Below are 25,272 nucleotides of genomic sequence, written 5' to 3'. Positions count from 1 at the left end.
CCCAGACTAGATTACAATAACACAGATGAGAATAAAATTATGAATTAGATAGAACCTTCTTTACACTTGCTGGAAAAATATGTCTGTGTTTATTATTAATTCCCACCATTTTCCCAGTTTAGCACAGATATAATAACATGATTAGTCCAAAGCATGTTTCCCGAAAAAACAATTCCAAAACAATACGGCTTACAAATTCAATAATTAAAGAATCAAAATTAAAAGGATCGTACAGTTCATTACTCGGACCTCGTGGGCGGAACATCACGGCCTTTTGTTTGGGATATATTATTATGCAAACGGTTTACTTCTGCCCAAGTTTTCAACTTTAAAGAAACGCATTAGTTTTATCCATCAGACCCGCTTCGCATATGTCTCAAAAAAGTATGCTTGTATTATCCGCATAGATTATATATTTACATCCTGAGTCAATGTTCACTATGTGGCTGACATACAATAAAAAAAGGAAGTAGTCCCAGAATACTGCCTTGCGGTACTCCTGATGAAATGTTTAAAAGGGTTGAGCGTTGGTCATTGATTAGCACAAACTGAGAGCGATATTTTAGTTACGATTTTATTAAGACGAGTGGAAGATCATGAATACGATAACCAAACAATTTTTATAGTAAAATTGAGTGGTTAATACAGTCAAAACCTTTACTAAATTCTAAAAATATTCCAAGCGTTCATTTTTTTTCTTCGAAGTTTCTGAGTATTTCTTCTTTATGAACTCATAACGCTGTGTCTGTTGATCGTTTTTTTTCCGAAAGACAAATTGACATTCTGCTATAAGGGAGTGTTTATCACAAAAATTTACAAATCGAGAGTTAATTATTTTTTCGAACCCCCTTGAAAACACTGGTAAAATGAATATAGGTCGGTAATTTCCTCATTCATTTTTGTTTCCGCCTTTAAACAAACCTAAAACTTTCGCAATTGGAATTTGTTGGGGGAATGTACCGGATGACATGGCAAAACTGTAGATATACGTTAGGCGTGGGGCGATAATATCGATCATATATTTTACAGGTAGAATTTGTAAATCATCCGCATCACGAATGCGACTGTTGCTAAGACACATGACAGAGGAATAGACCTCAGCTTCGTCCGTAGGGGGAAAAAATAGTGACTGTGTTGTTGATAAAACACTTTGTGACGCATAAGAGTTGTAAGTGCTACAACCTATGGTCACGAAGAAATTATTAAATTCGTTCGCCAAGTGCTGGCCACTTAAAACTTGTCCATTCCGGTCTAGGCTTTCAAGCTTATTTGAGCTATATGACGTATTAAAAACACTAAACGTTTCCACAACAGATCAGCTTTTCTCAGGCACTCAGCATCGAATAAACTAAAGTAATACATCTTTTTGCTCTTCTAATATCTGTAGTTAATTTATTTCTGTACTTTCTCAACTCTTCTAATACAGTTTTATCTCGAGTTGTCAGAAATGATTGCTAAAGCTTGTATTTCTTGCGTGTATTTTTTTTTAAGTGTTGATGTCATCCAAGGTATCCTTCCCTTTGTGGCGAGCTTTACGGCCTTGACCGGAAAGCATTCGGAATAAGCCTGTTTAAATTTTTCAATGAACTTGTTATACGCACCATCAACGTCAGCACGGCCGAATATATGCTTCCAATCCGTGTTAACTAGCCTCTGTCTAAACATATCTAGTGTGGCTGGTGTAATGTCCTGAATGGTTATTGTAGTTTCATGTTTGCGTGGTTCTCGTATTGTGTCGACTAACATAAATATGGGCAAATGGTAACTAATGTCTGAACTTATTACGCCGGCCTTGACCTTTTCCTTGTCATAATTAGCAACAAATAAATCAATTAACGTTGATGTGGTCGACGTAGTGCGAGTGGGAAGCATAATACCATTGAAAATGCCATTAATAATAACAACAGGTCAGTAGCGCTTGTGGTGTCTTCTAATAAGTTTATATTGAAATCTCCACCAAGGAAACGAGAATATTTTCATTCGTTCGCATAACACAGCAGTTTATCTAGAAACGTAAAAAAACATTGGGCTACATTGCCGCTTTGTGGGCGATATACAACAGAAAACATGTAAACGTTTTGCTTTACGTATAATTTTTCGTAATCTTTTGTAACGGTTGTGTACTCTCCAACAATTTCAAAGTCATCACTCGTCACTAGCATAGCGACACCACCCCCACGCCCAGATAAAAAATTTTGATAAAAATGTTGATATTGAGGTATAATAAAAAAGTCCGTCTCATCTCAGTACCAAGTTTCGGAAAGCATTGCCACGTCGAATGAACAGTTAAATGATTTTAACAGGATCATAAGATCGTCCAACTTAGTTGTAGGTGATCTAACATTTAGATGAAAGAGCTTCAAAAACTTACACACAGTTATACCTGCGTCCTTACAGATATCTTGTGGTAGAAAGAAATTGGGTACTGCCATGTTTGAGTACTAATGTATGAGTCAAATCTAATCAAATTACCACCGTGCAGTTCCTCCTTAGCAGATCTTAAAAAAGATCATCGCAGTGTCCAATCGATATGATATGCGCGTTTTCTGCTTGACGGGCTAAAATCTTAACATTTCGTACCTACACGAATTTCCAGTCGACATTGCGTTTCCTAGCGATAGCCTGACCAAGCCATTTCTTCAAAGCCGGGCACAGATGCTCGTTCACAAAGACAGGCCTGTTTTCAGAAAGGCCCAAGTCTTCATTCGTTAACCGTTTTACTCGGGCGCTTGCAAGTACCCTGTCACGCTTTTCCTTACGGATGAACTGCACGATAATGCTTTGTTTGCCGCGTTATCGAGTGCGGACACGGTGGCAGATTTCAACCTCCGATTTACCAATCGATTCGCCGATTACCTCCCCTGGCTTACGCATTCTCGAATTAAGATTTTCGTTCTCGGCCACCGGAATACCTTTAACTTCAACATTGTAGGCGCGAGAAAGTTTTTCACATCGTACGATGCTCGCTTGGTTTGCTCTCATATCTCTTTCAAGCGCGAGGCATCTTGCTCGCAGTTCTTCGTTTTCTTTCTTTAGTTTCTTGTTGACTGTAGTTCCGCTTTCAAGCTTTTCCTTAGTATACTTGTAATAAGCATTGACGAAGTCCATGCTGGGCTTCATTTCTCTTATATCAGTACGAAGATCCCGTATTTCACTACGAAAGTCTCTCTCTAGGGCTTCTCTCATCAATTTCCATTCAGTCATCATTTTATCCCGGTTTGTAAGGTCTTTTGACATAGTTGGTAAATCGCACCTTATCACACACACACAAAAAAAAATGGAAGTGCAATTCCAATTGGCAGCAGCGACGGCGATTTAGCCGAAAGGCTCAAATAGTTTATGTAAGGAGAAGGAACCAACTTGGCAAAGGAGCGCAGTCTTAGAAAGACGAGCCGAGTGCCGACGCAGCTGCTAAGTAACGTGTGCTGCTACAGTTCCTCTTCTTAACGCGCAGAAGCGAGGCGCGGTACCGTGAAGCAGCCAATGGATGCGATGCGTACGTCCGAGCCGAGATCAGCAGCGGTGGATCAGCGAAGTCAGTCTTAGCAGAAATGGCTCAGGCGATTCGTATAGTTCAATATTTGGTAGCGCAAAGTCACAGTTGACTCAGCGAAAAACGGCAGGGAAAACAGCGACTGACGACACATTTATAACAACCGGCCGTACTTGCCAACGTCCTGTAGACATTGGCTAGTACGGCCTCTTCGCGCCGTGGTCTTGCTGTTGGTGTGGGTAGATTGACTGACAGTCAACCATTGCTGAGGCCGTGAGTACGCCTCATCAATGCTTGTCGGTCAATCGATCTACCCACACAGGCATCAACAAGGCGGAGCCCAGAGGCCGCCTTGCAAGCGTCTATCGAGACCTCAGTTACTTCCTTATCAGTCTCGTTTTTTTTTGTTTTTTTTTTTTTAGTGAAAAAACAAACACATGAATGGATGGAGGCGTCGAAAAAATAGCCGCATCCGACCTGACGCCACCAGCCGGCGCGTCACGTGATTTAACTGGCTAATTAACTGACTTGGCGCCAGACCATCAAGAAATCTCGTGCCTAAAAAAAATAAAAGACGTTTAGAATTCTCTGTAATGTCGAATTAGAGCGCAGCTATTGCGGAGGAGGAGGAGGAGGGGACGGTATGCCCCTCCTCCCCCTCCATACCCTCCCCTCCTCCTCACCTGCTGCTCTCCCATTTAGTGGGAAATTTTCGCTAAATTTCTCCGCTAATATTAGCAGACAAATATTCCCGCCAAATTTAGAGGGGAATGTAGGGGAAAGTTTCCCACTAAATTTAGCCTGGAAATATGTTCGCTAAATTTAGCAGAAAAATTCACCCATTAAAATTAGCGGAAATTTCTTTCCGCTAAATTTAGCGGGAAGTGTTTTTATAATGCAACGTGCGCAGATACGCCGACGCCAATGCCGACGCCGCCGCCGACACCGACACCGAAGCCGACGGCGACGCCGCTGAACCCGGAAACGGGCGCCTAAGAGCTGGGCATTAAAAGTTACCCCAATCAACAATGACGCCAGCAATTCAGGACAACACGTGCACGAATGCGGCCGGGCTTCAGCGAACGACGGCATCACATGATTTACGTGAACTCACCGGACGCTTAGGTTGTTTGGTGGCTAGTAGGATTCAGAGCCACCCAGATGTACGTACAACAAAATAGCCCACACATCGTTCGAATACAACCAATATGCCTGGTATCTTGGCCTCCAAGCCCGCCAGTGTGCACTTCTCGCAACGGCAGTCTCGGGTTTTCCGACCCGTACTACGATGCGCCAGCTGTTTATTCCTTTGTATGTTATGACCTCTTGACTCCTTCCTGAAACGGTGTGCGAAACTTCGAACGTTTCCTCCCCGTTGACACACAGTAAACCTTCATCAAAAAAAAAAAAAATGTATCGAAGTTCACCACATCTGTACATACATTTCCAGTCGAAGAAGCGCTCACGGTCTTTCGATCGAGACGCTTGATCACCATTCATATTAGTACTAGCCCTTGTACATACGTTATTGTAAGTATTTTGAGCCGATATGCAAGCATACCGCATTTCCATCGTCTTCATATTCTGAGCCGTTTGTTTCCCCGCACTCCCGACACGGCGGACATGCCGTTACATGGGTGACTAAACTGGAGTCTGAGCAGCCCTTTCCGTTTTATTTATTTTACATTGCATTCAACCCGAGATATTACTTTAGGTTGCTTTGCGTTGAGCAAGTACATGGTTAAAGATCACTCTTCTGTCTTTCTGCTGAGGCTTTGTAAAACAAGTTCAATTTATTGGCTGTTTACTCACAGGCCATGTACAATATGGCAAAGCTCCCTGGAAATCAGGCTGTGAAATTATTGACTTCGTCTCCAATTTTTCCAACCCGAATACATTGATTCCTTCAAGTTCCAAGACCAAGTATAGTTTCCAAAAACAATCGCTAGTTCGCTCCTTCGGAAAGGGATTTTCTCGAAGTACCGAAATTTAGGGACTTTTATTTCAAAAACTGGGGTGAATCTCACAATGTTCCCGGAATAATCATGAAATAAAACTGCTTGGGTAAATAACTCAAATATCGTAACCGAAAAGCGTGAATTTTGCAGGGTTCTCCCGGAGGGCCACTTGCCCCAACATAATCGCAGGTTCGCTCTTTTGGAACTGGATTCTTCCGAAGTGGACACATACAACGCCTCTTAGCCCTACAAAGTCAGTGTCGCTAACTTCGGGAACCATATAATAAGCATATTGCGGTGCATGATTGCAATGTAGTAGGCCGAATACGTGGACTTCTGAAGGTTCTTGGCGGAAGCGCACTTCCCCCTAAAAACTCGTAGCTTCGCTCTTTCGGAAGGTCTCTCGGAAGGTCTCGGAAGGTCGATCTCTCGAAGTAGACATCTTCAACGTCTCTTATTTAAACAACCAGGGCTAATCTAAGAATGTTCCGGATAATCTTTTAATACACTTATTTGAGTGCATCGTTCAATCACTATAGATTGAATACGCCAAATTCTCAAGGTTCCTGGCGGAGGCACATTTCGGCCAAGAAACTGGTAGGTTCGCTCTTTCTGAACAAGATTCTTGCGAATGTCACCTTCGACGCCTATCATCTCAACGCCCCTGCCCAATGCCAGGTTTTTCTCAAGGAATGATGCAGCACAAAACTTTCAGTAGACTTTCAATCAATTTTAAACTATAAGGGTTGGGCGCTGCAGGTTTCTGCTGGAACCGCACATCCCCCGAAAGCACAGGCAGATTCGCTTTTTCTTAACAAGATTTTTAGAAACAACTCCCTTAAGAGCCTCTTATCTCAACAACGAGAGCGAATTTTGAAAATCTCCTATCTTGCACTTGCCCCTCGTTTATGTATTTTCTTGAACTCAAGTAAGTCACATGACACTAAATTGTCAAGCACACATTCATTGGTTTGCATGGCCAATAGGGAAAATGAGTGTAACTGAAATAGAGTAAGCACTTAGGAATACGCGCCAACGGGATTTCACTCAACTTCAGTGTCAAGTCCTCTCAAAATGTTCCCGTAGTCTATTCTGCCTGAACGCTTTGGCGGTGGCGTCGTTGGTAAAATCTTCAACCACACTTTCATTAGCTCACGGAAAGCGCGCCTGTTTTTCCTTTGGGTATATAAGTCCTGTATATCACGCAGTTATGATGAAGGTAGAACGCCTTCTTGCCACTTGTTAAATATACAGAGGGAAGAAACCTTAGGAGGCAGGCTTCAAACGTGCCAAATTGGGACGGAACTGACTGACTTCAAATTTTTTGTCTGACCATGGCGACAGTGGATTTGACGCGCTGGGAAATTTTATTTTATTAAACTCTCTTAACTACGAAGCTTGATCACTCAATGAACGTAGACAATTTTTTTTTTTTTTTGTGAAATGAGCCCACAAACGGCTCTAGTCAAACGCAATAGGGCCAACTTGTTTCTTTCTTTTTTTTTTTTTTTACTTCTCCGATCGATACTTATAACGAGGAAGTTGACAATATGCTTGCTGACACGTTTGCGGAGGGGCTGTGAGGTCTTCCAGGTTTCCCCCTGGAGGACTAGTGAGCCCGATAAATATTTCTATACACGAGAGTGTACCAGAGTGGAAAAATCATGAGCTCGTGAAAACGTCATCTACATAAACGAAATCACTCAAGTGTAAAGTGCACTTCTGGGCAGCATTTGTCATGCTGCAGGAAAGATACGGATACAGAGCGAGAGATAAGATTTAATTAATCATCTCTCATAGAAGCTATGAGAATTCACCTATAGGTAAGATGCATTTGAAATTCCATAGAGCACAGTTCCTACTATATATTTCCGCGGTAAGGTAAAAATAATAGAATGTTTGTTTTATAACTGTGATAGAACTAAAAACGGAATGGTGATTTTCATAGAAGTCATTGTAGGAAATCGCAATTTTTTAGCAGGATCCTATAAAAGCAGTTATATGGTACTGAGATTTTTACTGGACTCATAATTATAACTTATCTTCGAATTTCTGGGAGAACTCTGCATTATTCGAATCTTGTCAAAGATATTTATTTATTTATTTATTTACTGTTTGGGTGTACTCGCCGAGAGATGGCGCAAGAAGCGATGTCTTCAAATACTTTACTAAGGCATAAAACAAATTTTATCCAAAATGGGTTTATGGTGTTGTTTTTAAGCGCGATTTTGGACATTTTCTTATTTGTAGTGTAATAATTTTTTTTCAATTAAGTATTGTACGCTCAAATCAATATATTGTAGTGAACGACCAGCCCGAAGCGGACGTAGAAGAGGAGATTTTAGGACCTGATCTCGTCAGGTCTGCTTGTTCTGACTGAAGTATTTTAAAAATCATGTATTAAATATTTATGTGGCCTCAACTGTACATAAATATTTAATACTTTATTTTAAAATACTTCGGTAAGACCAACCAGCTTCGACGAGATTGGTTCCTATACCTTCAGTCTCAAAATCTGCTGTTCTTCGTCCGCTTCGGGCTGGCCGTTCACTACAATACTATGCCAACAGCCGCCATTATCAACTTTCCGGTATTTATGAATGCTCTAAGTCTAAAATACTTTAAGTTGTGTGGAGAGTTCTCTTCATGTGCAAGGTTTTTTGTTGTTGTTGTTTTCAGAACATTAAGCGAAGATTGCCGCAAAATTAAATCAACTCCGAAACCTACAATGCCAAATGCAGCTGTGCTTCCTGGGACGAATTTAAATATGACTAGTTACTGCGAGCATAAACATCCAAGCTTTTGTAACATCACCGTACGGCAGGTATGAATCCTTATTACAACTACACCGTAAAATCAGATCGTATATGTTATTAAACAATTGTTAACCTAAATGACCTTATGACACAAGTAAGAGAGAAACAAGCTCTAGACTGTGAAGTAGAGGTTAATCTATCTTCGACTCGATATGAAAATCAGACCAAGTGAAACAACTTTTACGCATGCATCACTATTGTGTGGCGCAGAGACCCAAATATATTGCTGACCCTGATGAACTATAGTCCATATCACGATCTAATAGGTGCGGCACACCAGATATCCCGCGGTAATAAATCACTAATCTCATCAACGCTTGTCGTCGCAAGCCTACGCCCTTGGACCTTCGGTTTAGACATTTTGTTTGAATGAATGAAACCTTTTGTACTTTTTATTTTATTATGTGTATTTGGTCCCTTTTCTTGAACTATATAGGCCTACTATTGCATACATCAGAAAATAAGACAATAGAACCGGCCGTAATGGTACTGTCTTGGTGTTAGTGAGTCTTAGTAGACAACTCTGATTCCTACGTTAACGGTATCCGATAACGATACAATGCGTCCGAAGATGCGTTGGCGGAGGTACAGTAAACAAAAGTATGGAAAAGGTCTAGTAAAACTCTCTATTGTGAGCTGGACCACCCACGGAAGTGCAAGCTAAACGAGTTAAATGCCGCAAGAGGTGCCTCCGGCATGCTAATCCTGAAACCGACCGCCCAATCGGGACGATAGAAAATGTCCCTTGCGCTCTTTCCCAGACATTTTAATAGCTTAACGTGTGTCTCCGGGACTCTCTGTGCCACTTTTGAGCAGCTCGAGCCTGAACACCGCTGTCAAACTCATATTGGAGCAACCTGTACATCTTACGGTACTCACAGGATAGATTTAGAACTTTAAGGACGCTTCATAAAAATATAGGCACTCCGAGATTGCGCGTAAATTACTGCAGTTTAAGCTGAAATTCGGCTTAATATTGAACTCTTAGGTTTATGGCATTTGTAAGGCAACTCCATCAAAAATAACTTAAATGGAAGTCTATGCTCCCGTTATTTAAATAACTTGGAATACTCTAGTAGGTCAGTGTCTATTAGGATGCAGGTGCATCTGCTTGATCGATGTCACTCCTCAAAGAGGAATATCTGTTTTTTCCATAAGCTGCACCACAACGAGTTACATATTTATTGGACAGTCTAATACATTTCGATATAACGACGATGCAACCAAGAAAGCCAAACCTCACTTCTACATGACTCAACTTTCTGTTCGAAGCTGTAAAGCTGACTTCGAACCGCACCCGTTTGATATCGCACCAAATTTTATCTTATACGTTGAACCTATCTTGCGAACACTTTAGGTGTAAAATTCAGCAACTGAATTTTAAAGTTTTGGTAAGTTCCAAGAGCCCACTATTCAAACCCATAACTTAATTTACAGCCAATGTAATGCTTTTTGTTTTAAACCGAAAACATTTATGAGCACATATACGCCTCCTGCGTTGACCAGGGGACGCTGCGAAAGGGGATTTCTTGGGACTAAAGATCCTTCGGAGCAGAGTAGTGCAATTAATAACACCATCTCTCAGCGACGAGCAGCGAACGCCCAGAGGTTTCAACTCCGGTTACAAATGCATGGGGAACGTGAAAAAATCGTTTTAGTTTAATATTTTGGGAACGTACGCAACGACAATTGTTTTTGACATAATAAAGAAATATTTTACAATAATTCGCGCTAAGTTGTCAGCCACATAAGAAAGTAATTTTTTTTTTCTAAATTTTCTGAGCGACATTATGCAGCAGACGACACGGCGACGTCATCCCGTTCACGTGACCCGCTCCGTCCAACCCGAAAATTCTATCTCCGCCGCGTGAGAAAAATCACCTGGTTCGAACGTCATTGCCCTGGAAATCGCCTTCTCAAAATCTTCACACGCATAGAATCTTATGAAAACTTTGATAAAGTGTCTCGTGCTTTAACAACTTCACGACAGACTACTTTCGAAAAGTGTGAACTCGGCTTTTATTTTTTACTCAGTCGTGTAGCTTCCATCTCCATGTATTCCTCCGTACGGCGGGCGCCTCCTGGAACCCTGAGTACCACGTGACTCGCGCCAAGATGCTCTGTCGGCCATGTGGTCGGCAAAACACGTGGATCTAAGGATTGCGTTACTCAGCTCCTTAGAAGCTATATAGCGCAAAACTTAGGACCTGTTTCGCGTAGTACAAACGTGAGCATCTCAACTGTCACATGTAGAAACGTACCTGCTCTGGTGTTGAACGCGAGCTTGCATAGAAAAATGGAAGATGTTTACAAATCTCTGTAATGCGAAAGTATAGACATTTTTTGCATACTCTCGTCCCCCACCACCTGGTAGGCATATCTGGTATGGGTGACGAAAAAATATTAAAGCATTTCAAGCTGCAACTAGTACAAAATTAAAAGGAAGACAAAACGAGAATGGGTGACGGTTACGCTTATACCCTAAATATCTTACATTGGCGTGGCGACGGCAAAACAATGTTTTCGCCCATACTGGAAGTGACGATATTTCAAGATGGCGGCGCCCTTGAGAAATAGGTCTATAGCGCAGCTCTTGAGGAGAAGGAGGGGAGGTTATGCCCCTCCTCCTCCTCCATACCCTCTCCTCCTCTCCCGTCCTCCTCCTCTCCTCTTCCTCCTCCGTACCCTCTCCTCCTCCTCCTGCTCCTCTTCCTCCCCTACTCATCCTTCATTCCTTCTCCTCCTTTCCTCGTCTCTTCTTCAGCCGCTGAATTTGGTCATGGGTGACGTGACACGAAGTCGTGACGCCATTTTCCCAGTTCAATTTGGAAGGTAAATTGATGTGGTGCTGAGATCACGCAACGTCAATTTCCCTGCTAAATTTAGCGGAAAAATTAGCCCGCTAAATTTTACGGTGAAACTAAGACGTGCCATAATGTAACGCACGGGGTTACGCGCCTACACCGTGCCCGACGCCGACGCCGCTCAACCCGGAAGCGGGCGGCTAAGAGCTGTGGTCTAAAAAAAAACAGAAAAAAACAACACCGATTCCAATGTCGTCAAAGCACAGGTCAAAACTAAGAAGCTACGAAGGTGAGCCAAGACACTACGTTTAACGCGTTCCAAATTAAAAATAAAAAAAAGCGTCGGGACAGCAAATATTGTCTCGTCACCATTCAAAAATAAGAGAGCATAAGCTAGCGGTAGTAACATGAATATGGCATTTCGTATTGTCTTGCGGAGTTTAACTCCGCAAGACAATACGCGGATTTTGGAAATCCAAAAATGGCTCTCCGTTCCTCAGCAGCCCGCAAAAAACAAATTGCTCACTCAACGCGCCATAACTAGTGCTAGGCCCAATCAGGCCAGCTCGTACAATGCAAAAAGAGGGCACAAAAGTTTGTTCAAAGCTTCAGCGCAGGAGGCCTATAACCCTAAGATTTCCTAATAATTATACGCTTGTTTCATTTGCGCCGTGGTGCATACAATGGTAAAATATGAAACTTGAGCAATGTATGCTTAATTCTAAAATATATGGATATTTTCTTTTCAAACAGAACAATATAAAACAGTGTAAATTTGAATGCTGCCCCAGAGGCAGAGTTAAGTGCTTTAAAAACCAACCTGAAGATTCACAGTCATGCAGTCAAGCACGGGTCAGTACGGTTCATGCAGCGATCAACAAGAGTTCTATGTTACTTTTGGACAAACAGACTGTTGTCGAACCTTTTGTGTACATTACGTCGCTCCAGTATAATCAGCCAGGATTATTTGTTGTCGTACACTCGGTTAAGTAAAAAAAAGAGCTTTGCTTTATTAAAGGGGTCATGAAATGATGTTGGGTTGGAATGTTCATAACTTCACAGAGGCTTACTGGTCCTAGTCGGGCCCAAGTATACTCGCACGGACCGCCACTGATTCAGAAGCTTCTTGGTCGCGCAAAAATTGCGAGCATAAACGGGGACTATTCTTTTCAGTGTTGTCTTAGTAGAGCTTTATGACGTCCCCGTAGGAAAGAACGCGAAAAACAAACGAGGACGAAGAAGAAACACACGGGACGAGCGCTGACTGTCGACTAAAATATTTTAACAGGAAAACATGAAAACGACCATTCATCTTTGCTAGTACGCCCCCCGTCTGCGTATCCCGAGAAAATTCATAGCAGCCTGACGGCACGCGTTAAACGCGATAAAAAGTGATACGATCCCAGCCCAAGTCTTAAAACGCCACCTCACTATCCAGCAATGCCAAAGACGCAGCCTTCGAAAAAGTAAAAAAGAGTATAAGGGCTAATGCAGCAACAAACTGCGCTAAGTGGGAAGCGAATAACAGAAAGGGTGGCGGCAACCATCGCTTACGTTCACCACGCTTCACACGGGTTAAAGGGGATCGCGGCAAGATACGGAGTGAGTGTCCTTTTTTTCGGCCAAAAACAAGCTGAGCCAGATTTGCCCCCCGTCATAGAAAGGCGTGTAAGTTGAAAAACCACTGATATCTATGATTATTGATGGATCGCGTCTGCCCGCTCCGCGAATACGGCCACTGGCGGCCATCTTTTTGGTAGAGTTATATTACCTCCAGCTAATGTACAGCTGGTGCAGCCACTATCATCCATTCATAGCAGACAGCGTTGTGGGAGTTGTGGTGGCAGGCTGCCATCAAAATAGCGTGGGTGCTATTTCGTGCTTGATTGAAATTGTTGACGAAACATGTTCTTAAAACCTGGCGTGAACGGTAGCCCGGTTTTAGAGGACCCGGTGAAAGTTTCACGAAATCGCAGCACCCAGGAAAAGCAGCACAGCACACATCGAAAGTCGCATAGAAAGAAGCATGGAAAGCAGACGCAAGTACTTAGTCTGCTTTCGATGCGAGCTGCGCTGCTTTCCCTCGGTGCTGCGCTTTCGTAGAGCTTTCACCGGGTCCTAATAGATGCGGCTACTGTTCACGCCGGGTTTCGAGAATCTGCTTCGTCGAACTACTTCAATCAAGCACGAAATATCACCCACGGTACAGTGTACTAGATCCACGGCTATTTTATGGCAGCCTGTCGCCATTGCGCTGTCCACCATATTACCTAAGTTGGCTAGAGATAATATAACTCTATAAAAAAGATGGCCCACCGTGGCCGCATTCCCGTCCACAGGTGGAGCTTTTAAAATGCGATCCAAAATATATACATAGAGATCAGTGGGAGAAACCGAATAGTCAGGGTTGCACCATAAAACATAGCTGACAGTTGGTATCACGCACCGTTGGACCAGTGCATAAGATAACTTTCTCATGCGGGCGAGTGTATATTGGTCAAACGGGGGCTGTTTGAACATCCGTTTAAGAGAGCACCTGAGTTCATTGAAGATGGGGATATACTGTCATCTTGTGATGCATTGCCGCGACTGTAAGTGCGAGCCAAGATTGAGTGACACCCAAGTATTGTTCAAGCGCACGGACCAAGTGTCTAAATTCCAAATAAAAAGGGCGGGAGCCTCCTGTGTCAGCCAACCGTCTTTGGCACTGCTGGATAGTGAGGTGGTGTTTCTGGATTTGTGCTAGAATCATATAAATTTTTATCGCGTTTATCACGTACCATCAGGCGCCTTTGAATTTTCTCGTGATACGCAGGCCAAGAGGTGAGGAGGGGTGGGGGAGCATACTATTAAAAATGAATGGTCGTTTTCATGTGTTTTCCTATTAGCATATTTTAGATGATAGTCCGCGCTCGTCCCGTGTTTCTTCTTCATCCTCGTCTGCTTTTCGCGCTGTTTTCTACGATGAATACCCACCAACTCACCCAACTATCCATACATCTTTATGACGTAAGTTTGGGATCGAAACAACCGTCCTGACGACAGTCAAGCGCGGGTCATGAATTGGACGCGAGAACTGCGTGAGCACTCAAGTTCGGCTAATAACAATCAATGCCTCGGCGGACACTCGGGTAGTGGCTCATTCCTAACCACTGCGGTTATGATAATAACTGAACTCTTACAATGCCTGGAGCTCAGCACGCGTTTTCTGTTTTACTTACCCCAGCGCGTGGCTACGATTTACGTTGGCGGCAGAGGAGAGGCACTAGGCCACGTTGATGCTTTTTCTTACTCCAAGTTGAGGGAATGAGCGATGCTTATATATCTCGAATTTATTTGACGACTGCCATTGCTTAGAGAAAAAAACTGAGGCAATTTTATTCGGTTACTAACGTTAAGGAGTGATTCTGAGTACTATTCAAAACAAGAGGAAATTTGTTTTATGGCCCTTTTAAAGGGTCTGTAAACCAATTTTGGGTTGGGACTAATGAATTTATATTGGTATTTTACTAATAGCTTATCGTTTAGTGGGCAAAAAAAAAAAGAAGGTAGAAAGTCAAAATTCCTGACTTTCAGTACGAAAATTTGAAAACACAGAGGGCTATGTCGCACCTCCTTGCATTCGAAAGCTCTCTGCCTTTTCACTGTGTTAGATCCACTGTACCCAAAGCGCGACACCCGTCCCCAAAGCACGTCACACGACACGGGACCTCACTTGTTCCCTTTACCACTAAGCTGACAGTGCGGTGGAAGCTACGCGCTTGCCGGACCAATCAGCCGCCTCCTTTTCGTCACCGGACCTCATTTTCTCCGCGTGAGGAGGCGAGAGGGAGCGTGATCACGTGGTAAAACTGTGGCTGGCCCAAGGAGCATGTAGCTTCCACAGCACTGTCAGCTTCGGTGTGAACAGAATGGGGAAAGCAACTTTTGCTCGAGTTTTGAGCGGCGGGCTAAACTTCTAGGGGAAGAATGGCGGTTTCCGGGTACACAAACGAGAGTTCGTGCAAAAGGGAACTTCCCCCTTTACGTCTTCTTGAACTGTTTGGTACAATGCGCGATTTATGATTTGAGGAGGAAAGCTAAACAGGAAAAAGTTGAAAAATCGTTTCATGACCTCTTTAAAAACCGACGATCAGTTCACAGTCTCAACTTTTCCCGCGCTTCCTCCTCTCCCCCCTTCTACTCTGTCCACCGTTGCCTGTTTTGTCCTTCCCCATGGTGAGGAGGATATTCTGCCTTGCAGAATCTGGAGTCTGGTGGTCATTTTTGAGCAGATGTTGAGAATACTGGATTCACCGTGATATGTGTATATTAGTTTACCAACTACTTGCAAGCTGTAAAGACGTGTTTTTGCGTCTCTACTAATTTATTTTATCTCTGTACGGTGGAACAAGTATAATTTAGTTTTTTTTTTTTTTCTCTTTCTAACGTAGCTTTTTTTCTGACATAGGCAAATGCTGCGTCAGTGGTCATTTTAGAGCTGAGGCACGGTTGAGAGCTGAGACACCCACTGTCTGTATCCAAACGAGACCGGCTTTTTATAATAGACCCTTTCTATGTTTGATTCGGAAGTACTGCAAAACCTTCGCTCTAGTTCAATTCAGTTCCAGATGACTACCTCTTAATTTGCGCCAGCGTTCCAGTTTCCAAGGGAGCACAGGGCTGCGCAACGAACTCAGTTGCAAGCAAACTCATGGGTGTAAAACGACCTTTATTTAATGTGAGAGTTATTCTTGTCGAACAATACTATACGCACAGTAGAATAGGCAAAGAGGATAAAATAAACGATATTCTATATTATCGCCCAATACCGATCCCCTCGTAGCGTATTGGGATGCTCTGTTCAAATACGGATTTTTTTTAGGTTTATTGAGTTTACTGTAAATTCTAAACAATCCGGGCACGCAGAAGGCATGCCCGGATTGATGCACTAGTTGAAAGCTGGCGCTTTTAAGCTAGTGAATGAACACGGCACCACCTAGCTTTATATTTAATGGTACTTTTGTCCAAACAAAACGCTCATAAAGTACGCACGGCTGCACATGAGACATGTCTTCAAGTGGTGTAGGCAGTTTTATACTTGTAGCGCGAACCGGACTTGGCATTTTTTTTTTGTATTTTAGTTCCAAAGGCTACCCACGGCCATCAACATTTACCACTTAGGATAGTTTGGCAGCTGAGCACGTTCCACCACTATACTAATTTTTGACAGCCCTGAAATACTGTGAAAAAACCTAAAAAAAAGTGGCGGCTTGATTGGGCTAACAGAGTCGATGAATTTACTTAGCCATGGCCGCTAGATATCTCTTCCGAGCTCAAAAACCGAATACGGACCGAGGCCGCTGGCAGACTCTCCCTTCATGACGCAATATGGCGACATTTTTTCTCCTTAGAGCAGACTTGTGCCTACCTCAAATACTCTACTCAAGATACTGTATTTCAAGTACTTCTTGAAGTATCTTGGTTTCTTGCAAATACTTTTGATCGAGAGTATTTGATATTCTATTTTAATTACAATTCCGAGTATCTTGTACTCATTATCTCAAATACATTTTTGACATTCCACCAATTTCCGAGTTTTTCAGTACGAAGTGGCGTGGGCGTGGCACGAGCAAACGTGAACATTCTTTTGAGCTACCAAATCCTTTTGCTAGCTCCGCTTAGCTACGGTGACTTTGGTTGAGCTCGTGAAAACATCGCTTTTTTGCCGATTGTGACTCATATTTAAGCCCAAAGTTCGTACAATGAAGCTTTTCCCCCCGCCTTCCTAAAGGCGCTTTTTGTTTTCATAGATTTGCCCCCCAAAAAAATCCTCAAACAAAAGGTGTGGTTTTACGGAAATAAAGATGCCACCCTCAGGCGCAACGCAGACCGGGAAACTACCTGCGACAACAATGTACAACTTGAGTGTCAAGAAAATAACAAATAGAAGAAAATGAGAAGTGGACACACGCACACACACACACAAAATACATTTTTGTTTTGCTTTTTGTATATATGAACCGGCTAGGGCAAAACGTCGAGGTTTTTTTTTGTTTCTTTTTTGTTTTGTTGTCAGTCCGTCACCTATTCCTCTCGCGAACACTGTTTGTAAGCGAGCATCCATACCGAAACGAACTACGAGCTAGATGACCTCTCAAAATGCCAACAAAGTGTCACCAAAAGTTGAGTGCCTTTCTGAACGCAATCTAATTGAAGAAGGTGCGACCAGTGCCGTGGCTATTATGCAGGGTTCTCTTTGTTATCCATTCCCGCATATTCGTATTTCTACTCCGGCTATTGTGAACTCCGCATATAGGGAATATTGATTGTAGTTAAACGATGCGTCTAAGGTACGCCGCAGGATGTGATACTCCGCGATGTCACTATTGGCGAGGCGCCCTGACCCGTTTGTCACCCCCACACCACGGTGTTTACCCAACACAAGGCCTGTGCACACGTCCAAAGGCTTTGTGGGCATGTTCATCTTATCTTTTTTAATAAAGCGCGGGGCAAAGTGTAATGTAAAAGTACCAACAATTGGTAAAGTGACGTTAAGCGCCGGATCTCTCCTGAAAACAGTCATCAGAGGATGCGAGCTTACCGGAGCGGTAAGAAACAAGGCCCTCCCACCCCTCACCGGAGAACCCGAACTCCAGCCGAACGCAGACACCGCGTTCGGTTAAGTCAGCCGAGCGGTAAGTCATTGTATTTGTCGTCCCCATTCATGTAGTTCTAAAGTTAACCGCTTGAGGCGCCACAGTCTGATCTTCTCCCCAATAAATGCGGTCTCTTTCTTGTTGTCCCAGAAATGTTTTGTAACGTCTATCAATGATATTGCCACGCGCGTTGCCCAGCGAGCGCGTGGCCGAATGGTTACCGCGCTTGGCTCTCGCGTGGAGGCTGCGGGTTCAATTTTAGGGAGCGGACTCCTCTTTTAGTTATTGTTTCAACTTGATATTCTTGCAAGTTCGAGAACCTTGTCGTCTGATCGAGTTACGAATGTTGTACGTGCAGAACTTCTTACGCCGAATGTTCCAGAAGCCCACGCGGTATACTCCGAGTGGCGGTCCGGAGTCAGTCACGCCCAGCGCTCGATCCTGCTGTTACGCCCACATCGACGCCTGCGACGTTAGCCTTTCTCTATTTTGTTTTGGGCACAAGTTCGCCCCATTAAACGTTTAGTTTCTTCAGTTATTCGCCGCCTTATGATTTGCCATTCGTAACAATACCCTTCTCCTTATAGTTGGACTGCATAAAATAGCCCTACGATACTTTTTTTTTCTTTTTCCGTTTTGTGTTGTTGCGTGCTAATGAACAATTCTGGTAACCCAGATTTTCTCAGCTATATAATTGTCGCCGTGACTGACGTCGATACAAATTACGGAATGCGGAAGTATCACCAAAAGTAATTGAATTACAGTTCTAAGTATTTGTACTCTACCCAAGATACTTTACAGCGAAAGTAAGTTGAGTAGTATTTTAAATACTTTATGAACCAGGTATTTATTAATTTAACTTGAATACTTTTTATCGAGTATTTTCTCCAACACTGCCTTAGGGCACTTCAAATAAAAGTGAAACGATCCAACATCTGACTCCTAAAATGTCGCAAGAGCTTACAATCCATAGTGATAAAATAATTTATAACAAAACCCTGTCTGATTTTAGACATTCCTATGTGACCCAATAATTATCTCGAAGAAAACAACCTTAAAAAGGTCATGGAACAACATCGGGTTGGATTGTTCCTAACTTTACAGGGCCGTACTGGTGCCAGCCTGGCCAAAGTATACTCGCACGGGAACGCCTCTGATTCAGAAGCTTCTTAGTCGCAGTGAAATCGCGAAGGCAAAAGCAGACTATTTCTTTCAGTCTTTAATTCGCAAAGCTTGATGACGTAATTGTGGATCGAAACCACCCGCGTAACGACAGTCGAGCGCGGCTCGTGGATTAGACGCAAGGACTGCGTGAGTACTCGACCTCGGCTCGTAACAATCGATTCCTCGGAGGACACTCGGATAGTGGCTCGTGTCCAACCTCTGCGGTGATGAGAATAGTCCAACTCTAACAGTGCCTGGAGCTCAGCACGGGTTTCCTATTGTGCCTACCCCAGCGCATCGCAATGAATAACGTTGGTGGCATGTGATATGCACAATGTTACGTGGCCGCTGGTCCTGGCTCCGAGTTGAGTTGATGAACGATGCTCATATTTCTCGAATTTATTTGGCGTCTGCCATTGTTTTGAAAGGAATACTAAGGCAAGTTTATACGGTTATTAACGCTACGGACTGATCCTGAGTTGGATTTAGTGAAAGTCGAAAAATCGTTTCATGGCCCCTTTGAGGGTTTGTTGATTAGCGTATCGTCATTTTGTAAGATGATACTCTAAATGAATCCCCCTTTATTTCGTGATTTTTCAATATGCCTGTTTAATTTTTGAAACAACAGGATATAAATTCCGGTATCAACTGCAAATTCAATTGCTGCCTGGCGGAAATTTCAAGTGTTTTGAGGAAACCGCAGTAGATGGAATGTCCTGTGGGGATGGAATGGTAAGTACGGTGCACGCGGTAAAAACAAAAACAAAAAAAACGCGGTAGTTTTTTTATTAAAATTTAAGACATATCAATCGCTGTCAACGTTTGCGTCTCGTAATTGGTCAGTCTTTCGAACTTACGGCAATGATTTTTTATTTGACATTACACTTAGCCTGTGTCAGTTACTGTTACACAGCCGACTGAACCGCGAAAGGACGTTGCTCAATTGGCTATGTTTTGATATGTTACAGAAACCAAGAAACGTGTTTTTTTCTCTCTCTTGACTTCGACATACATTAATGAAACTGAATAAGTCATAATCATTAAACACCAGGCACTTGCTCATTTTTTCTTTCACGCCCTGTTACGGATAATTCAAATTTCCACCCCGAAAACCATGTTTCTGCTTTGTTGCCTGCCTCTATGAGCGGAGTATTTTATCTTCCATTACGGAACATCTGATAAATAAAAATCAAACCTATCTTTTTCATTTTTTTCTTTCGCACTTCGGAATCAGGAAAACCTACACAGAATTCTCGAGAAAAAACTGTTTTTTGCTTATTTTTTGTCTAGGTAAGCAACTTACGCCCTACAGAAGACTCTAACTCCGTGAAATCGCGACGCTAGAGGTTGGAATAAAACGCGAAATGTTGAGCACATGATGTTACCTAAATAAAAAGTATATTTGAGAGAAAATGAATTGTATTCTTAGCCGACGTCCACCTATGATTAATATCGTTATAACAGGAAATGACATTGCTGAATTGTGGACGCTTGTAGAATTTATGTGATTGATAAACAGTTATCAGCAAGAAAGAATATATATATATATATATATATATATATATATATATATATATATATATATATATATATATATATATATATATAATGTCGAAAAGTTTTGTTTCCACTGAAATAAATAATACTGACGCTCACAATGTCATTTCTTGTTTTGAAAATATTAGGCTTAGGCGAATATCGGCTCATGGAACAATTTCGTTTTTTATCATTTGTCTCGTTATCCGAGTAAAATCACGCTCTTCAACTTTCCTGTTCTATCCCAGCCGCTAACGTTCCAATCTCACGAAGTTTCAGTTTTGTTTATGTATAATGTTTTTACGATGGCGGAAAAGCCTGGTTCTCTTTTTTCGGAAACTTTCTGTACTTCTCTGCAATGCACTTGGGAGAGTCGATTGCTGAAATCCAAGGAGGGCGTTCTGCGAATGACGAGGCAAAAATTATATATAAAAACCCGCCCCTTCCCCCCCCCTCCCCCCAAAGAAAACAAAAACTAAAAACAAATTGTTTTTTGGCGTTGGGCGGGGTTAAACGTGAATCTCAGTGTAAAGTAGAAATTCGGGCTAGTTGGTTCATGATCAGTAGATACAGCGCCAAAAAACGACAGGACAAAGAGGAGATTAAACAGGACGAGGTGCTGTTTAGGAAAAAACACATTTTATATAGGCCTTTAAAAATGCCTATTCATCCCATCAATCCAGAAGACCTCTTGATATAATCAAACTCTTTGCCTGAGAGGGCAAGGGAAGGCTCGCTAATGCATTCATCTCCCTTTGCTCTAATCTCAAACGCCTCGTGCACTTTTCTGCATATTTTATCTTTATATTTCGCCAGAACCTTCACATCATGCAAAACTGGTCAGCACGGGCAGCGACTACGATGAACAGCTAGATTACCAGACGGGCTTGCTCTCATAGCTGCCGCATGTTCCCGTGCACGATCATTGACACATCTACCAGTCTGGCCGATGTACACGGAGCCGAAAGTCAGCGGAATTTCGTAAACCACTCCGACGGCACACTCAGCATATTTGGTTTTGTGTTTTGTGCCGCACTGCTCCATGTCTGTCTGGGGATCATTGATTCTACGGCACAAGCGTGCCATCTTTTCCGGAGCTGAAAATACTACGGGTACTTTAAACAGCTGTGCAACTTTCTTTAAATTATGGGACATGGCATGCAAGTACGGAATAATTACCGGTCTCGTTTTTGGCTTCTCTCTTGCCCGATTAGTCCTCTCTTTTTCCTGTCGTTTTTTGGCGCTGTATCTACTGATCTCAGTAGTGCAGCGCACTGATTTTTAGTAAAAAAATACATTTTCAGCTGTTGTCACTCACCGGTCTTGCTACGTAGACTGCCGCGATCGACTCTCTCAAGTGCTTTGCGGGCAACTGGACGTTCCATATTTTTCTTAGAAGGCATCTTAATTCATCTCCATTTCTGTCACTGTTTTTTATGACGGTTAGTCCGTTTAGTTAAAAATGAAAAAGACACATGTCACGTGTCATATATTGTGAAGATAGAGAATGATACATCAACAAAATTTAGAAAAGTATTTAAAAATTTATCGGCTTTTTTTAGGCGCAGATTTGCCCTGGGGATCTAGCTAACAAAGTTAACGGAGTAGGCATCCATTAATTCCTTCGCTGAGTGAAACCAAAAAAAAGCGTCAAGAAGCTTCTACGTTAATTCAAAATATTTTCGCGATCTTAGCGGTAGGTTGATTTTAAAAGTTATCGCACAGAAGACCAGTAAATGCCGGCAGGAGTGAGGGGCCTTCCGTACCTACCTCCGCCCGTCTGTCACCATTAGGTGTGCAAGAGTTTTACGTAGTCTGAGAAGCAACAGTTCAGTTTAAGGGCTTGATCTACAGACAGAAGGCGCATGAAGTTCCCAGCATTTTATAATGGCTCCTCGGCTTATGTGGTGGCGGGATAAGCTGATCAAAACATTAGAGTAACGTAATAAGCCGGACACTGAGTTTTTGAAACTGTCACTGGCGGTAGAACTGAAGACAAAACGGAGCACGTCGCAATCCACTGGAAGAGAGTTTGTGCTGTTAGTTAGGGTTATCTTAGAGCCAGTTTTAGCGGAAGCTCCGACGTCACGTTGAATGTTTTCAACTAAACATATTTTCTGAAAGTAAAAAAGAAACTGAGTCTAAAGCAGCAAGTCGTTTCCCCCAAGTCAGATTTCGATATAATTTTTAATCGTAGCTATAAGATATAATTGAAACCTGGCATAACCTGCACAATTACTGTTCTGCCAAGTTGTTGTGACGTTAGATGTATAAACATGAGCACATAGGCAGCATGAGCCTGTTTTTGCCCAGCGTCAGAAGCAGTCCCGATCGCTCGTGGGAAATAAAAGCCGTCGCGATCGTCTATGCAAAATATTGGACTACGATTCATTGAGCTTGTCTTAGTCAAGCACAAACTGGCAAATGTTCTAAGATTTCCAGCTCGAGATTTCGGACGATTTACCTTTTGCTTTCGATCCGCCGGCATTGACTCCGAGGGGAGCACCCGTGGGGTCTGCATTCGCGATTTCCCGACATGTGGAAGGAAATGCCGCTTCTAAGCAGAATGGCATCGAAGGTTTTATTTGCCAGCAAGGTGGGAACTACTTTCTAGACTGACGTGAACACTAGGAGCCATCGTTCGCGTGGGACTGCAGCTTGGATGCACTTTTGTCGCAAAGTCTTCGAATTCGGAAGCCCATAAGATGTCACTTTGCTGCATTTCTTCGAGGCGCTGTTACCACCACACAGCCAATCCCTATTTCGCTCCATCGCATGCAGAAAAAATGCCTCAACTAGACGCACCTCGCAACCACAGACGCTCACTACCAGTAGAACGCACAACGTCATGGAGTAGGGAGCGGCGTTTCTCGGGAACAACATTTGGCGTCACGAACGATTTCGCTCGTTGCTCACAGGGGAGCCGCAGCAAGTGATTCGGAGGTGTGAATTCAAAATTCATTTTCTCAAAAGAAAATTAATATCTTGATTAAATATTTTTTGGACATACTCACGGGCGGATATCTAGAACACGGTAATAAAAATCAATTATCATCAATATTTCGCCGAAGATAACCTTTAACTTCTCCGCTACGCAGGACATGCCTAGCAGTCAAATGATAAAAAATGATAACGATATACATTTAGGTTTAACCACGAGTTACGACTCAAAACCTTTTAGATCTGAAAAATAACTGCTATGTTATTTATGCTTAACTTTAAAAAGTGACCTTTTCGCCCAAGCTTACCTCGCTAAACTAAAATCACACAGCGCTAAAACCGGGAGCCCATAATGATCAAATCCATATTTTGCATACGTTGACATAATTAAAAATGCACGCAATAATTAATCAGTTGTTTGATTGCATTGGTCATCTCCGAATGAACCAAGTCATCAACGACGGGCGAATGTTAACTATATAATTCAGAAAGGGAGAATGCTCCATAAAACATTCAACTCCCATTTAATATGATTTTTTTTTTTGTTCTTCAGATGTGCTTCAGAAACAAGTGCGTCAAGCAGTGTGACCCCTTCAAAGGAAGAGAGTCGTTCACATTGCCTGAAGAGGACTAAAACGAATAAAGGAGCGGTGGCATCTCTTCTGGAGGCAAGAATCGTAGTTATATGCAGGGTTTAAGACACCAACTGAATTAACGTCCTAGGCTTTGGCTAAATATTAATATCCTATCAAGTTGTAATATTCAGCGTATATATATCCTTTTTGTCTAAAATAAAATAAAACTTTTTATTGATTTGTATATTGGTTTCACCGCTGGCTTCGTTCCATTTTTATATTTTATTTTATTTCAAAGTGTCTTGCGTAGAAGCGTAAAAGGAAAAAAAATTTTCTTTCGGAATTTTTTTTCCGTTTTTAGAAAGAGCGGTGTAGAGAGTAAGTGCAATTCCGAGATCAGTACTCCAAAGTACTGAATGATCTTTGGTTTTGAGGGTAAAAGCGCTAAAAACAACGGACAAGTAAAAGAAACGAACAACACAGACCGCTTTTACTTCTTTTACTTGTCCATTGTTTTTAGCGCTTTTACCCTCAAAAACAAGGATCAGCAACTAGCCCAAGTGCACACCCTTCTACTGAATGATCCGCGACACCTACACTCTCAAAAACGTTTGTGCGTGTTCTTTCCCGCAGAACACGCGGACAGCCAATCACTGCTGTTTGTGGAAACAGCTCAGCATATATTTATGTGGAAACCTATGTTTCGACCAAAAAGCGAAGTCTACGATGCAGAAATAAGCAATGCAAGCGTGAAGTTTTGCAATGCTTAATGATACATCGCAGGCGTCGCTTTTCGGTCTAAACATATTGTTGTGGCGGTGCTGCGAATGAGAAGACAACAAAAACGAGGACAGAAAAAAGGCGCGAGCAAAAAGGACGGATGGCGGTGAACGTTGACCGCCGAACACTGGGATTTAAAAAAAAAGTATTGATTTTCTTAACAATTGGTATCAGAAGGGGGATCTGAACCCACGCCCACATTCGTGGGTTCGAATCCCACTTCTGATACCAATTGTCTAAAATGTTACATTGGGCGTAAGTCACGAACACGTCATCTTGTATAGCCAACGTGCAATTTTAGACAACGGCAAGGGACATGCAAACGGCGAAGTACTTTCGCGGTGACCTTGCTTGTCTGGCAACTGTCCCCCATGCCTGAAGAGCAAGCTGCGCCTTCCATTAAACTTTTTTTTTTTTTTATTTACATAAAATGGGCACTATGTACATGGTTAAAAACACATATTGACGTAGGGAGTGCTCAGCGTTCCAGTTTGACAAAACAGCACCCATCACCTCTGGCTTCGAAGTGACCTTGGCGCTTTGAGACGCGCTGCCAAATCAGACCATC

The 25,272-nt window shown here is 42.5% G+C and overlaps 1 pseudogene; it reads left to right on the top strand.

The window, feature by feature from the left end:
- The window catches only part of LOC120837630, a 169,188-nt pseudogene extending 145,205 nt beyond the window's left edge, over window positions 1–23,983 (top strand).
- The last annotated feature ends 1,289 nt before the right edge of the window (window positions 23,984–25,272 follow it).

The sequence above is a fragment of the Ixodes scapularis genome, unplaced genomic scaffold (genome assembly GCF_016920785.2).
Source record: "Ixodes scapularis isolate PalLabHiFi unplaced genomic scaffold, ASM1692078v2 PGA_scaffold0__279_contigs__length_252992795, whole genome shotgun sequence".
Taxonomy (NCBI): domain Eukaryota; kingdom Metazoa; phylum Arthropoda; class Arachnida; order Ixodida; family Ixodidae; genus Ixodes; species Ixodes scapularis.
The sequence above is the reverse complement of the archived record's forward strand: the minus strand, read 5'-3'. Positions and strand labels throughout refer to the sequence as shown.